General features: G+C 30.6%; 1 long non-coding RNA gene across 1 annotated transcript; it reads right to left on the bottom strand.

Annotated features, from left to right (window-relative positions):
• Window positions 1-343: 343 nt before the first annotated feature.
• Window positions 344-11,779, bottom strand: LOC149558741 (uncharacterized). The gene is made up of 6 exons (XR_016352476.1): window positions 11,543-11,779; window positions 1,120-1,188; window positions 964-1,029; window positions 786-839; window positions 623-688; window positions 344-534 (listed from the first exon to the last, which is right to left on the bottom strand). It is a non-coding gene; the product is annotated as an uncharacterized LOC149558741 (long non-coding RNA).
• Between the last annotated feature and the right edge of the window lie 585 nt (window positions 11,780-12,364).

Below are 12,364 nucleotides of genomic sequence, written 5' to 3' on the forward strand. Positions count from 1 at the left end.
AATCATATGACAATGACATAGTGGAAATGATAAACTTATGCTTAAACAGTGATAAAGTTTATTGTTAATCAATATTCTATCAAAGTTTTGAACTGATTAGGTATTGAATTTAATGTCATACATGAACAAACATGTAATATAAAATGATAACGAATAATGTCATGTACATTAACAAACACATAATATATTATGATAACCAATAATGTTGTACATGAACAAACATATCATATATTAACTAATAATTCCATAAGTCTAATAATGTCATGCATCAAATAAATGTCATACATCAAATATAAAATGTCATATATACATCAAATTTATATCAAATATGTCCACTAACATAAAATCCAACATATATGTCCATTGATACCTATACATGTACATGTCTATCAACTATATATTCTCCTTCCCATGAGGGGAAGGAAACAAATCTCTTGAGGTCTTCTGTCATCATGTGGAGGGAGACAGTGGCAATGATGGGGTCTTCCTCACATGCTCACTCATCCTCTTGTTGAGACTCTTCTCTAACTCGAGCTGATACAAGAAAAAAGTAGATATGATTCAATAATTATTATACATTGAAATCAAGTATATGTACACACAAAATTAATTATTTTCTTACCACCATCAAATAGTCACTCTATAAGTCCACCTCGAAGGCTTGTAGATGATCGGGTGCAACAAGACCCTACAACAATTCAATCAATATAATCACTTGTAAATAACATTATAAATTTTGATACTAACTATTATAAACAACTAAAACCAAGAAAATTCTTTCATACCTTAGTCAATGGTTGTGAACTAGCCATAGTTGTAGCCACTCCACAATCGATGGACTGTCGGAGATGAGGAGGAGTTTCCGATGTCAAGAGTTGCATGTCATACAATACACATTACATGTACCATGTAACATGAAACAAATATAATCAAATAAATTAAATTAACATGGAAAAAGTGTACCTCTGCGAAGCTCGTATCACATCTATGCTCTGAGTCCATAGTGAATGTCGACAGTCCTGTAGAGAACTGATGCACATGCATAATATTTTTGTCAATCCTTAATATGATTACTTAATAAATATATGTATTAATTTAAATGATTAAATTGATACATACCTCTAGACTCATCAACAAGATGAAAAATGGGGTCGGGGGATCACTACTAGGCCCGCCAACACTCTGACCCTAAATTTTGAACAATGTCAATAGATGCTAATTAATTAATAATTCACTATACATATGAAATGTGATCAAATTAGTAAATTATAATTATAATTTACTTGTGTTTCAATGCCAAATGTCTCATTCAAGAATTGATTAGTGATGAGCCCATTATCCACACTATCTCCAACATGAATGCCAAATGTGCATAAGGATCCGCATGATGTGCACATGTGACTGCAATGCACAAAAGGCTCCCCCTTAACTAATGGACTCGTGCAATGAATGAGGGTCTTCGTCAAAGCATTCCCTAGAGTCTTGGCCTCTACATGTTTCTTCACAAATAAAGGAATAGTCACATGCTCACCCTATTGCTTGACCACAAGGGCCCTAACCACATTAGGGTTGCGATGTGCTCCCAGCCTCTCAAATGATGAACCCCCACCTCTACCCTAGGAGTCTAATATATCAAAATAATTAGGGATCTCCTCAAGGAAAAACTCACAATACAATTTCTTTAAGAAATACATGGGGACCTCATGCTTGTTGCAAGGAGGGGCATCAAAAACCATCGACCATCTATCCCAAATTTTATTTCTAATAGCATCATGTATGCACCAATGGATGGGGAACCACTTAGTACTCTCTCTAATAGTATTTTGTTCATCGAGTTTTCTATATAATGCACATATTGTACCTTTTGGTATATATTTTTTTTTAACATCTTGATATGATAATTTATTTGCATAATATCTTTTTTGTTCATCCCTCTTAATGCACCAAACATCTAACTGACCACTAACAGAAGCTATGTGGGTCTTAATGGATTCGAGGGATGATGCCAATTGAGCTCTCATTGGATTGATTTTTCCACATTCTTTCAACTGACTAATGAGTCCTTCTAATTCAGTTTTGCCTCTTTCTATTTCTTTTATTATATTTTCTTGTGTGCTAGGAGGAGGTCTTGCAATTGGTTTAGGCTGTGAAATTTATTGTTCTTCTTGTGGAGGGTTTTGGTTTTGATTTTCTTAAGGGTTTTTGTTTTGATCTTTTTGAGGGTTTTAACCTTCTTAGGGATTTTTTGGTTCATTATTGACATTTCCTAATAAGAAATCAATTGAAATCTAAATTAATTAATTAATTAAAAGAAAAATTGTAAAAAACCTACAAAATAATATAAAAAAACCTACAAAACAATATAAAAAACATATCAAACAATACAAAAACAAATTTAGATAACATACGGCGTGCTCGTGATCTCGAACATCGATCACAAGGAGACATATTGACAAGGCAGGTGGTGAAAAGCTTGTTTCATTGTAATTTGTGTATGTGTGTAGAGAGGAGAAGTAGGAAAAATAAGTGAAAATGAATGGGTTGCGGGTATGCAGCCCATTTATAATATTTTTTCTTTTTACAAAGCATGTATGCACTATAGCTTGGGTTACCCAAGCCATAGCACATGCGTGCTATAGCATGTATGCGCTATTGAAAATTGAAAAAAACAAAAAAAACAATGTGTCACCTTTTTTGGCACCACAACTTGGTGCACTTACCCTGCAATTTCAAATTTGAGTTCAAGTGAGTTCCAAATTCAAGTTCAAATGAAGGGAAATTACAATAACTCATTGCATACTATTTTCAAACAATTTTATTGCACCTAATGTGTGCTATTATCAAAATGTTTTATGGAAAATACCCAATGTGTGTTATTTCATAGCACTCATTGTGTGCTCTTATCAAATTGTAACACAGAAAAACAAGTCCATAACACCCAATGTGTGTCATTCTATTGCACCTGATGTGTGCTCTTATCAAATCATAACATGAAAAATACAAGCTCATTGCACCCAATGTGTGCTATTTTTAGTGATTATGCACCCAAAGTGTGTTAATTGAAAAGGGACAAAATAAGTCTTAAAGTGATACCTATCAAAGCAATAGGATGAGTTCAAAATACTCCTAATTTCCTATAACCCTTTCCAATTAAGGGGGGGATGTTAATGTATTAATCGTTAGGGTTATAGAATTAGGTTATAAATTTTAGTTTTGGTAGTTATTAAATAGTAGTTGAACTGTTATATGACTACTTTATTCATGTAATAAATCTCATTGAACTAAATACAATAAAGTTTTGATTATATTTTAATTATACCAAATTTTTGGGCCTAATATTCCTTCATCCTTCTCCTTTTGTATCCTATAAACACTCTTATCTTTCATCTAATTTAAAAGCATCCATAGTCTCTTCAAAAGACTTCTTCATTAAGAAGATGTATATGAAATATATGACCAACTTTTAGTTATTTATATCAATAGATTTCTCCTTCAAAAAGCTAGATTAAAATTTTCTTTCATCAAATAAACCTAAAATAAATTGTACATATATTTTGGTTGATCAAGCGAACAGATGCATATAAAGATTATCCTAAGTGAATTTTTTTCCCTAAAGGATAAGCTATTGGAAATGGACAATTGTGTTCTTCTCATATTAGTGAAAAGTTGATTCCATGATTTTTCTTGAATTACTGTTGTGTAGCTAAGTCATTTTCTCCATATTATCTTTCTATAGTAGATTTGAAAAACATCCTCTATTCTATTATAGTAATGATTATATGTAGTACCCTATGACCAAAATATCATTGTTTTGATTTTTTCTTATAATTTTGTGGGCCAGTTTCAATGCTCTAATTTCAAGTACTCTTTTCTTTTTTAATATTTTTTAGTAATTCCAAGCTCTACTAACTCTATGTTTCTTGCATAAGAATATTTTTTCTTTCTTATACTGAATTGGTAGATGTTGTTAATGTGTAGATTATGGAGGATGTTGAATTCCAAAGCTACATACAAAATGTCTTTGGTACACTTCAAAATATTCCAAGAGCATTTATGCCTAACTATTTATAACAACCTTTAAAAAGGAACATTCAAGGTTTTGTTTCCATCAATTTTTACAAAACCAATAATAATTGGTGTTCTATATCACATGTAGATAAGTACAACGAGTTATTTTCAAGATCACCTTAATGCATATATAATTTGAAAATTCAAGATCCCAATATTCTAGATGGATTTGGTGATCATTGTAGTAAAAGTGAAATGGATAAGAAGATCCAGGCTAAACCTTGTCTAATGTCTTCTTAAAACATATCATAGCCCTTCTATCGAAATATCAAATTAGCACTCTAAATTACAAAAAGAGAATGCAAACATGAACAACTTTAGTTGTGTTGTTACCATTGGGCTAAGAACTAAAATGGAAGAAATGTTGATTTTAGCAATCAAAACAATATGTCCTTTCCAAGAAATTTTGGGAATCAATTCCTTGGCTAATAATCAGTGTGCACCATTTAAGAAACAAGAACCATGGTGTCATGGAGAAAATTTTATAGATGCTTGGCACTTCTACTGTAGTGCAATATCAATCTAATAACAACATGTTAGAAGTTTTGGATGAAATTTCTACCTTGAAATCTAATATTTTTCAAGATGAATCAAAAAATGATAGAGAACTAACTAAAATTACGAGCCAAGAAATGTTTGGAGAAGTAATGTTAAGAACTTCTAGTGTAGATTTTTAAACTAGTAAAATATTCTAACACTTTTTTAACACTTTAGTATATTGTTTGTTAGTTTGAATCTTCACCATCTTTGAGTTTGATTCCATTTATGAACAAGTCAATTGGGATAAACACAATTCCTTCACCTAAAATGAATATGAACATAGACAATGTTTACAAATATTCTACAATTTATTCTTATTGCATTCAAAATTGTGCTTTTTCTTGTGAGGAGGAACTCAAGAGTTCAATGACAAGCCATCTTAGTGTGGGGCTGCCATACGTATTACATAGTTGCCTCTTAACCTTTGAATTAGGTTGAATAGAACAATAACATTGGCTTGAAGGAAGTAGTCATACATACAAGGTTTTTATCTATGAATATAGTTTGGTCAAGAAACATTAAACTATGTAGAGAAAGTTTTGAAGATTTAGAATTAGAAACTTGCACTCAAATCTTTTGGCCATTGGTTATGATCACTATGATCCCAGTAAGGATGCACACAGTGACTGTAACATTTTAAAATTAGTGATTAGAGACCAAGAAGATCAAAAAAATATAGTTTCAAAATCTTTTAAAATGGATAAGCCATTTAAAACACCAGAATCAACCTTAGTATCAAAAGAAAATATATATGCTTGGGATACAAACTTTTTGTTAGAAAGGAACATACGATAATTACATTGTCTTCCTCAACTTGTCACTCTTTTGTGACACTATTCATGAATCTGTCTATTAATACAGATATGGAGAGAGGTATTTCATATGAAACTAACTCTGAGCATCTTTAGATGCAATAGTGGGTAATATGTATTCAAGAGATAACTATGGTGCTAATGATAATGCATCCAAAAAGATGATGGCCTCCTCAAGATTAAGTACAATGGGTTCTTTGTGCAACCCATTTATTAGAACTCATACATGCTTGGTAGGACAAATAGATGGGCTAAAGCAAACATAATTTATATTTACTGGCCCTTCCCATTATATGTTAGATAGAGGAAACTTACATAAATTTTAGAATTTTGATAATGTTCACCCTATGACCAAGAATCGCACTATCATAGAAAAGTTAAGAAATAATTCCTCATCAATCACACATCTGAAATCAAGCATTGATGATTGTAAAAGTTCAAGGTGTGAGAATCACACAAAGAAACAAAAATCACATTAGGTTAAAATACTAAACACAAATTGCATAGAGAGCATCAATTGTGGGATTTACCCAAGATGACTAATTCTTTTTAGAAATTTAAGCAAGGGTTTGTGGATAAACAAAAAAATTGTTTATGAAAATCAAATCCAGAGTTTGTGAAATTGTGTGCCTATTATTATAGAAATTAGAAGGGAAAAAGTAGTGTGCATAAGAAAAAAATTGTTCATTCTTTAAAATTAAAAAAAAATCACCTGGTAAGGGTTTGATCAAGTGAAATCCTCCACTAATGTCCTCTTCATTGTTCTTAGTTCATTTTCTTATATCTTTTTTTAAGTTAGTAAAAACCCTAGGTGGCCATCTCTTCTAGAGTGCATTTTGGATGTCTTCTAATCTTATTTGCTTCAAGAATATTAGCAAATTCTTCTTTTTTTTGTTTTCCTCCTAGAACTATGAAATATAACAAAGAAATATCAGAAGAACCACTATTGTAAGTAATATGCTAGAAAACACTTTTCTATTCAAATTATTGGCTAAAAAAATTAAATCAAAATGTACCAGGTTGTGTGTGGCTACAAAAGTGAACAACATCAAAACCAAAAGAACTTACTAGGTTGTGTGTAACCTATAAAAGTGAAAAACATGAAAACCATTATCTCTATCCTAGCATTGCCACCAAAAAGAAAGTGAAAAAATTAATTGAAATTTCAAAGAAAACTAGAGGGTCAATTTTGTATAGAGTAATTTACCTAATGTGCCCACCAAAAGAGAAGAGATTTTAGCAAAGTTGTGTATTAATATCACTTATTATATTTTATGCATTACACTAATATAAAATAAATATTCTTTAAAGTAAAATAGATATATTTTTTATTAAATATAATTATTGTGGATAATAATAGTTTTCATTTTTATTTATAATACCAAATATCAATTATAATAGTTTTTCTAGTTTTTATTTATAATTATTATTATTTTTCATAGTTTTTAATTATTTATGGTGTTAAACTTTACTTTTAGACAATAATAAATTTTTTAAAAATTTATAATAATTTAAATATTTAAGATCAAAAAAATATTTTTTCTTAAAGTACCCCATTTCTCAAGTAGTGAGATAGGAGTCAACATGACTAAGATCGTATTTCTTTTCTGAATAAATTTATTTGAAGCACCTAACAAGAGGAACAAGTCATCGACCAACCAATATTTATAACTATTTGATGATGAAAAATAATTAATACATAATTAGATAATCTATATTATCATAACACAATATTTTCCAATTTCTACATTGTCCTCCGAAAGAAAAAATTATCTTCTAGATGACAAGTAAACATCAACTTGAAGAAGACTTTCCAAACTCATGATCTCGTGGTAATATTTGTCTGTATTGTCACTTAAAATAGGTTGTGAAAATTAAGATAAATTTATATATGTATATTATTCTATGATTATATTATCAAATGCTATAAATATAAAGGAGTAATTATAATTTATTTAGTAATTTTTGTTTTGTTGGTTGATCATGAGTGACTAACTATTTAGTCATTTATTTAGTAGTCTATTTAATCATTTTTATTTAAGTGACTAATTTTATTAGTGACTAATTTCTCAATCACTTATTTAATCATTTATTTGGTATTTTATTTAGTCACCTTTATTTGCTTGATCTTATGATTTTACCTAGTGACCAAATAAGTCATTTATTTAGTCACCTATTGTTGTAAATTACAAAGAAATAGTAGAATGTGATCACTTTTAGTCATGTGAATAAATGTTTTAGTGGTGTGACTAAAATTTTTAGTCATGTAGTCACATATTTATCAAAATGTACTAGTGATAGCCAAGCTTTTAACTTCTACTAGCTAATGTATGGTCTAAAATAAGGTTTTCCCCACAGGTTAGACCATATCAAATTAAAAATAAAATTATTTTAAATCGTATATGTAAACGTTAAGTGCAACCCAACTTTTAATTTCTCTAGATCAAACCATGGTCTAAAAAAAGGTTTTTCTAGACCAAATCAAATTTCACATGTATTAAAATTAAAAACCAGATACCCTATTGTTGAAATTCCAATGACCTCATTGTGGGACTTCTTCATTGGCACCTTGCCCAAATTTCAATTACAAATAATTCACATGGTATATTGAAATTGTTAGATTGGAAATTACACACATATTTATCAGGGCTACATACCAAACTCTAAATTAATCCCCACATATGTTATCTATTTATCTACTAACTATTCTTCTCCTGGTGTTTATTAGTGGCAAGGAGAGCCATTCCAAATATAATTAACTGATTAGGACACCCTACCTTTGGTGGGTCAAGAATGTGGCCATCTATGGATGTCAATTGCACATCCACATTAATGGTGCATGCTCTCAAAAGTGTATTTGAATTGCAGTCATTAGCCTTCATTTTCTAGATGCTTAAGTAGAATTATAGTTTTCTTTCTCTACTACAAAACATAACCAACTCACAAATTAGGAGTGAGCTTACCTCTTGCAAGACCCCCATTCTCTCTTATGGGGCTTGTCTAGAATGCTTGACAAAAGATGATAATCGAATAGTACGTAAATGATTTGTGTACATCTCTAACCAAGAAGGATCTCATATAGCTACCCATTGAATCGATTTAACTTGAAGCTAGATTTCACTCAACTTTCCTACTAGTGAATAATTATATAACCAATCTCTATTGGGGGATAATTAGGTCGTTTCAATATACCGATATCTATACAAGCTAAATCAACTAAATATATATTAGATTCATTTGTTTCTAGTATTCATGAAATAATCCAAAATTGTCACTTCTACTATTTTAGGTAGAGATTGGGTTTTTGATTTCTTACTTCCAAAGAAAATCTTCACATGTAAGAAAGTTGAAATATTTAAATGTTAGCAATACAAAACCACCAATGATATAGATACATAAAATACCTATAATTTCATAATAAAGAAGTTTTAATAAGTTTAAATGGAAAATGAAGGCAAGATTATATAGTGAAATCTCAAATGGGCATAGTGAGATAATAGCTTAAACAATTGCTAATTTCATTCGTTGAGAAAATGTTTGCAAACTAACATTTCAGTATTAAGATCATTCATATTTAACAGCACACAAAAATACCACTCTAACACACTGCATTAGGAGATTTATTTTAAAGGCCCAAACTAAGTAGTGCAAAGCTTAATAACGCAATCTCAATATATCAAATGCAAAATGATTCAATTTTTTCTCAAAAACAAAAATATCTGAAATAAAATTACACCCAGCTCTGGAAAAAATGAAAAGCTTGTAACATGCAAAGCAATGCAATGTAGGTTTACTGAGGCTCAAACACGTAAGCTAGAAATAAACTCTATGTATTACTACTTAATTTATCCCTCTAAATCTAAAATATTCTCAAAATAATTGCATCTAGCACTCAAAACACTATAGCGTACTATAGGAAAATCAATGCACGTTCTCTAAATGTCAATGTACTGCCATAGAATAGTTTATAGATCTCAAAAAAGAGTTTCCCTTGATATCTCTGACTATGAAAATCAAATAAGGTCCTAGAATTAATGATGATCAAACACCTATTCTAAATTAAAATGCCATGTATCATGCATAGCCAACTCCATCACAAAAGACAATCTAACCAAAGTTTTAAACAGGTTTAGCATACTGTAGACAGGGGTCAAGGTTCCATCTACAGTCACATTGTTATTTTAGGTCTTCCCAAATTGAGAATCATGCCAGACCATCTATAAAAACACTAATTCCAAGACCCTTACTTTGATTTTCACCTCTTCTCTTGCATTAAATTCAGTGAAAGTGTTGATCTGCACTCTGTTGGTAACTATTGGTCATGTTCATCAATTGAAAAGATAATTAAAAAGATGAAATAGTAAAAGTGAATAGTGATGGAGGGAAATGAAATATTTTGATTGGTTCTAAAGAAAAACATTAATCATACATTAAGTTCTAAGCCTGCACTTGAGAGTTCTCTACTATGGTAGGAACTAACAACCAATACTAACGCAACTAGTGTCATTTAAAACAATTTGTAGCCAACTTTACAATTGGAATGATGAAAATTGATTCTTTGAATAAGTTCTCATTTCAAAACATAGCCAATAGCTTCAGTCAACATTCTTTGAAATGCTATACACTTAGAAGTGGGGGATGCATTGATTATTATAAACATTAAATTTATTCTATAAACTATTGTCATATAAAAGAACCTTTGACAAACCAATAACATGTGTTTTAAATAATCAATAAACTCCACATACAAGTTACAGAAACCCTTTTTTCCACTTCATTTTAAATTTTAAATTTCGGTCTTAAATCACATGTGTTCAAGAAAAACACACTTGGGACTGATTTTTTATTTTGATTCATCACAGAACAATAAGGGAAAACTGAATATCAAATATGAAAGAGGAATCTTAGAAACATTTTATCCCATCACAACCATACCTGATACCATCACATAAATATCCATGATACAAAAGTTGAGAATCGCTTCCCAAAAGCTGAATTGTTTTGGAATTGCTTTCTCACCAACCGATTTTTCCAGACATCTTGTGTCTAGCTTGAATCAATGTTCGAAACCTATGTTCCATAACTTATTCTTGAAATTTTAAAGAAATAAAATAAATTGGAACCCATAAACCACAATTTTCTAAATTATTACCCTATAATAATTAGCATTAGATTTTATGAGTGGATGTTGCCATTTGCATTAGCATAAGTGATCCAAAAGGGATACAAAGTTATTGAAATGAACAATTACAGTTATCATTCAAGTAATTACAAAATTTTCCATAAATCTTGAAACGAATAGGAAAGACTCCTTCATTGAATTGGTCATCAATGAATATGCTAGGCTTCATTACAAGACACCTCTTTTCATCTTCGTATTGAACCTTAAAAAAGAAAAAAGAAAAACAATCTATGAAACCTTAGAAAGGAAAAGAGATACATCTAACATAGGTTTAGGTTTTATTTATCATGGACAAGTAAAATAAGGAAGGAATAGCAAGTGAATAAGAAAAAGGTTGTCTTACTTTGATGTGGATATCCATATCTTTGGATGATTTAAATTACAATGAATGTATATAACCATTTTAAAAGATGTACACAAGAGTTGAAATAAATGGCCTTCCACCTGCATTACACTCATGAATAACAAATGGCCTTCCATCACCACCATTTTAGTTGGACTCTTTAAATTCTATCTGAACTATCATACGTTTATCCTTTTTAAAAGCGTCTTGGATTTGTTGCTGCCATTGTATATGCATTTCGGCATAATTAATATTTTCAATAATTCTTTGACATCAAAGACCTGTCAACATACCCCTTGCACCTTCTTTCGGTACAAGTGCTAGTGTTTGCTTACTTATAACATTAGAAGGGACTCTAATGTGAAGAATTATTGTCTTATTAGATTTAATGATAATTAGAATAACTCATTAGTAACTTAAATGACTATTTAAATTACAAATAACTACATGCCACTATATAACACTTACTTATTCTTAAATATGCTTCATTAAGGTCTAATCTCTATCACATCGCAACGAAGAAAAATAAAACAAATTACATTTCACCTGCAACGAAGAAAAATAAAACAAATTACATTTCACCTTACACACAATTACCTTCGCAGGCACTATGCCGATTGATTAGAAAATAGTGAAATATATGTTCAACATTTTTGCAGTGTTTTCTAACATTTTTCTGCCTTTTTTCTACGCAGCTTCGTCCAGTTTTCTAGATTTGTTCCACATTTCTTTCTTCCGTAAATCCTACGGATTGGCTCAATTCCTAAATATCATCTACATGCTTTCCTACATCGTTCTGCGTTTCTTCCACGCAGACTATTGAGTGCGGGGTCATCCATCCTTTCCATCCCGGACAAAGTAAAGTAAAATAAATTATATTATATGATTAAAAATCTAGCTGGCGGGGCCCTCCAAAATTCTTTCCGCCCATTGAATATAAAATAGTGAAATACTTTTCAGCCTTTTTTCCAGGTGGTTTCGTCTGCTTTTCTACCTTTCGGAAGAAGGCGGGCTCCACCTTTCATAATTTTCTGCAAATCACTGTTTTAACTATACTCATTCATGTTCATCCTGAAAATCTTCTACATGCTTTCCTACATTATTCTGCGTTTCTTCCACGCAAACCTTTGATTTTCATGGGGTCATTTCTTCTTTCTATTACCAACAAAGAAAAGTAACATACTTTTTTATATTCTATGATAAAGAAATCTATCTTTGAGGCACTCCAAGCGCATTCAGAATAAAGTAGTGAAATATACTTTTGAAGTAGTTCGACTATTTAGCAATGTTTGAAGGCAAAGAGAGACAAATACACAGAAATAATAACTGATTTTTATTGCCTTACCGCCTTGCACAAATGCATTACATAAGGCCTCTATTTATAGAGGGTATGAGAACTTTCTACACAACACATTTTAC

This window comes from Cupressus sempervirens, chromosome 5, assembly GCF_028749045.1.
Source record: "Cupressus sempervirens isolate cs-2001-9-10 chromosome 5, ASM2874904v1, whole genome shotgun sequence".
NCBI lineage: Eukaryota > Viridiplantae > Streptophyta > Pinopsida > Cupressales > Cupressaceae > Cupressus > Cupressus sempervirens.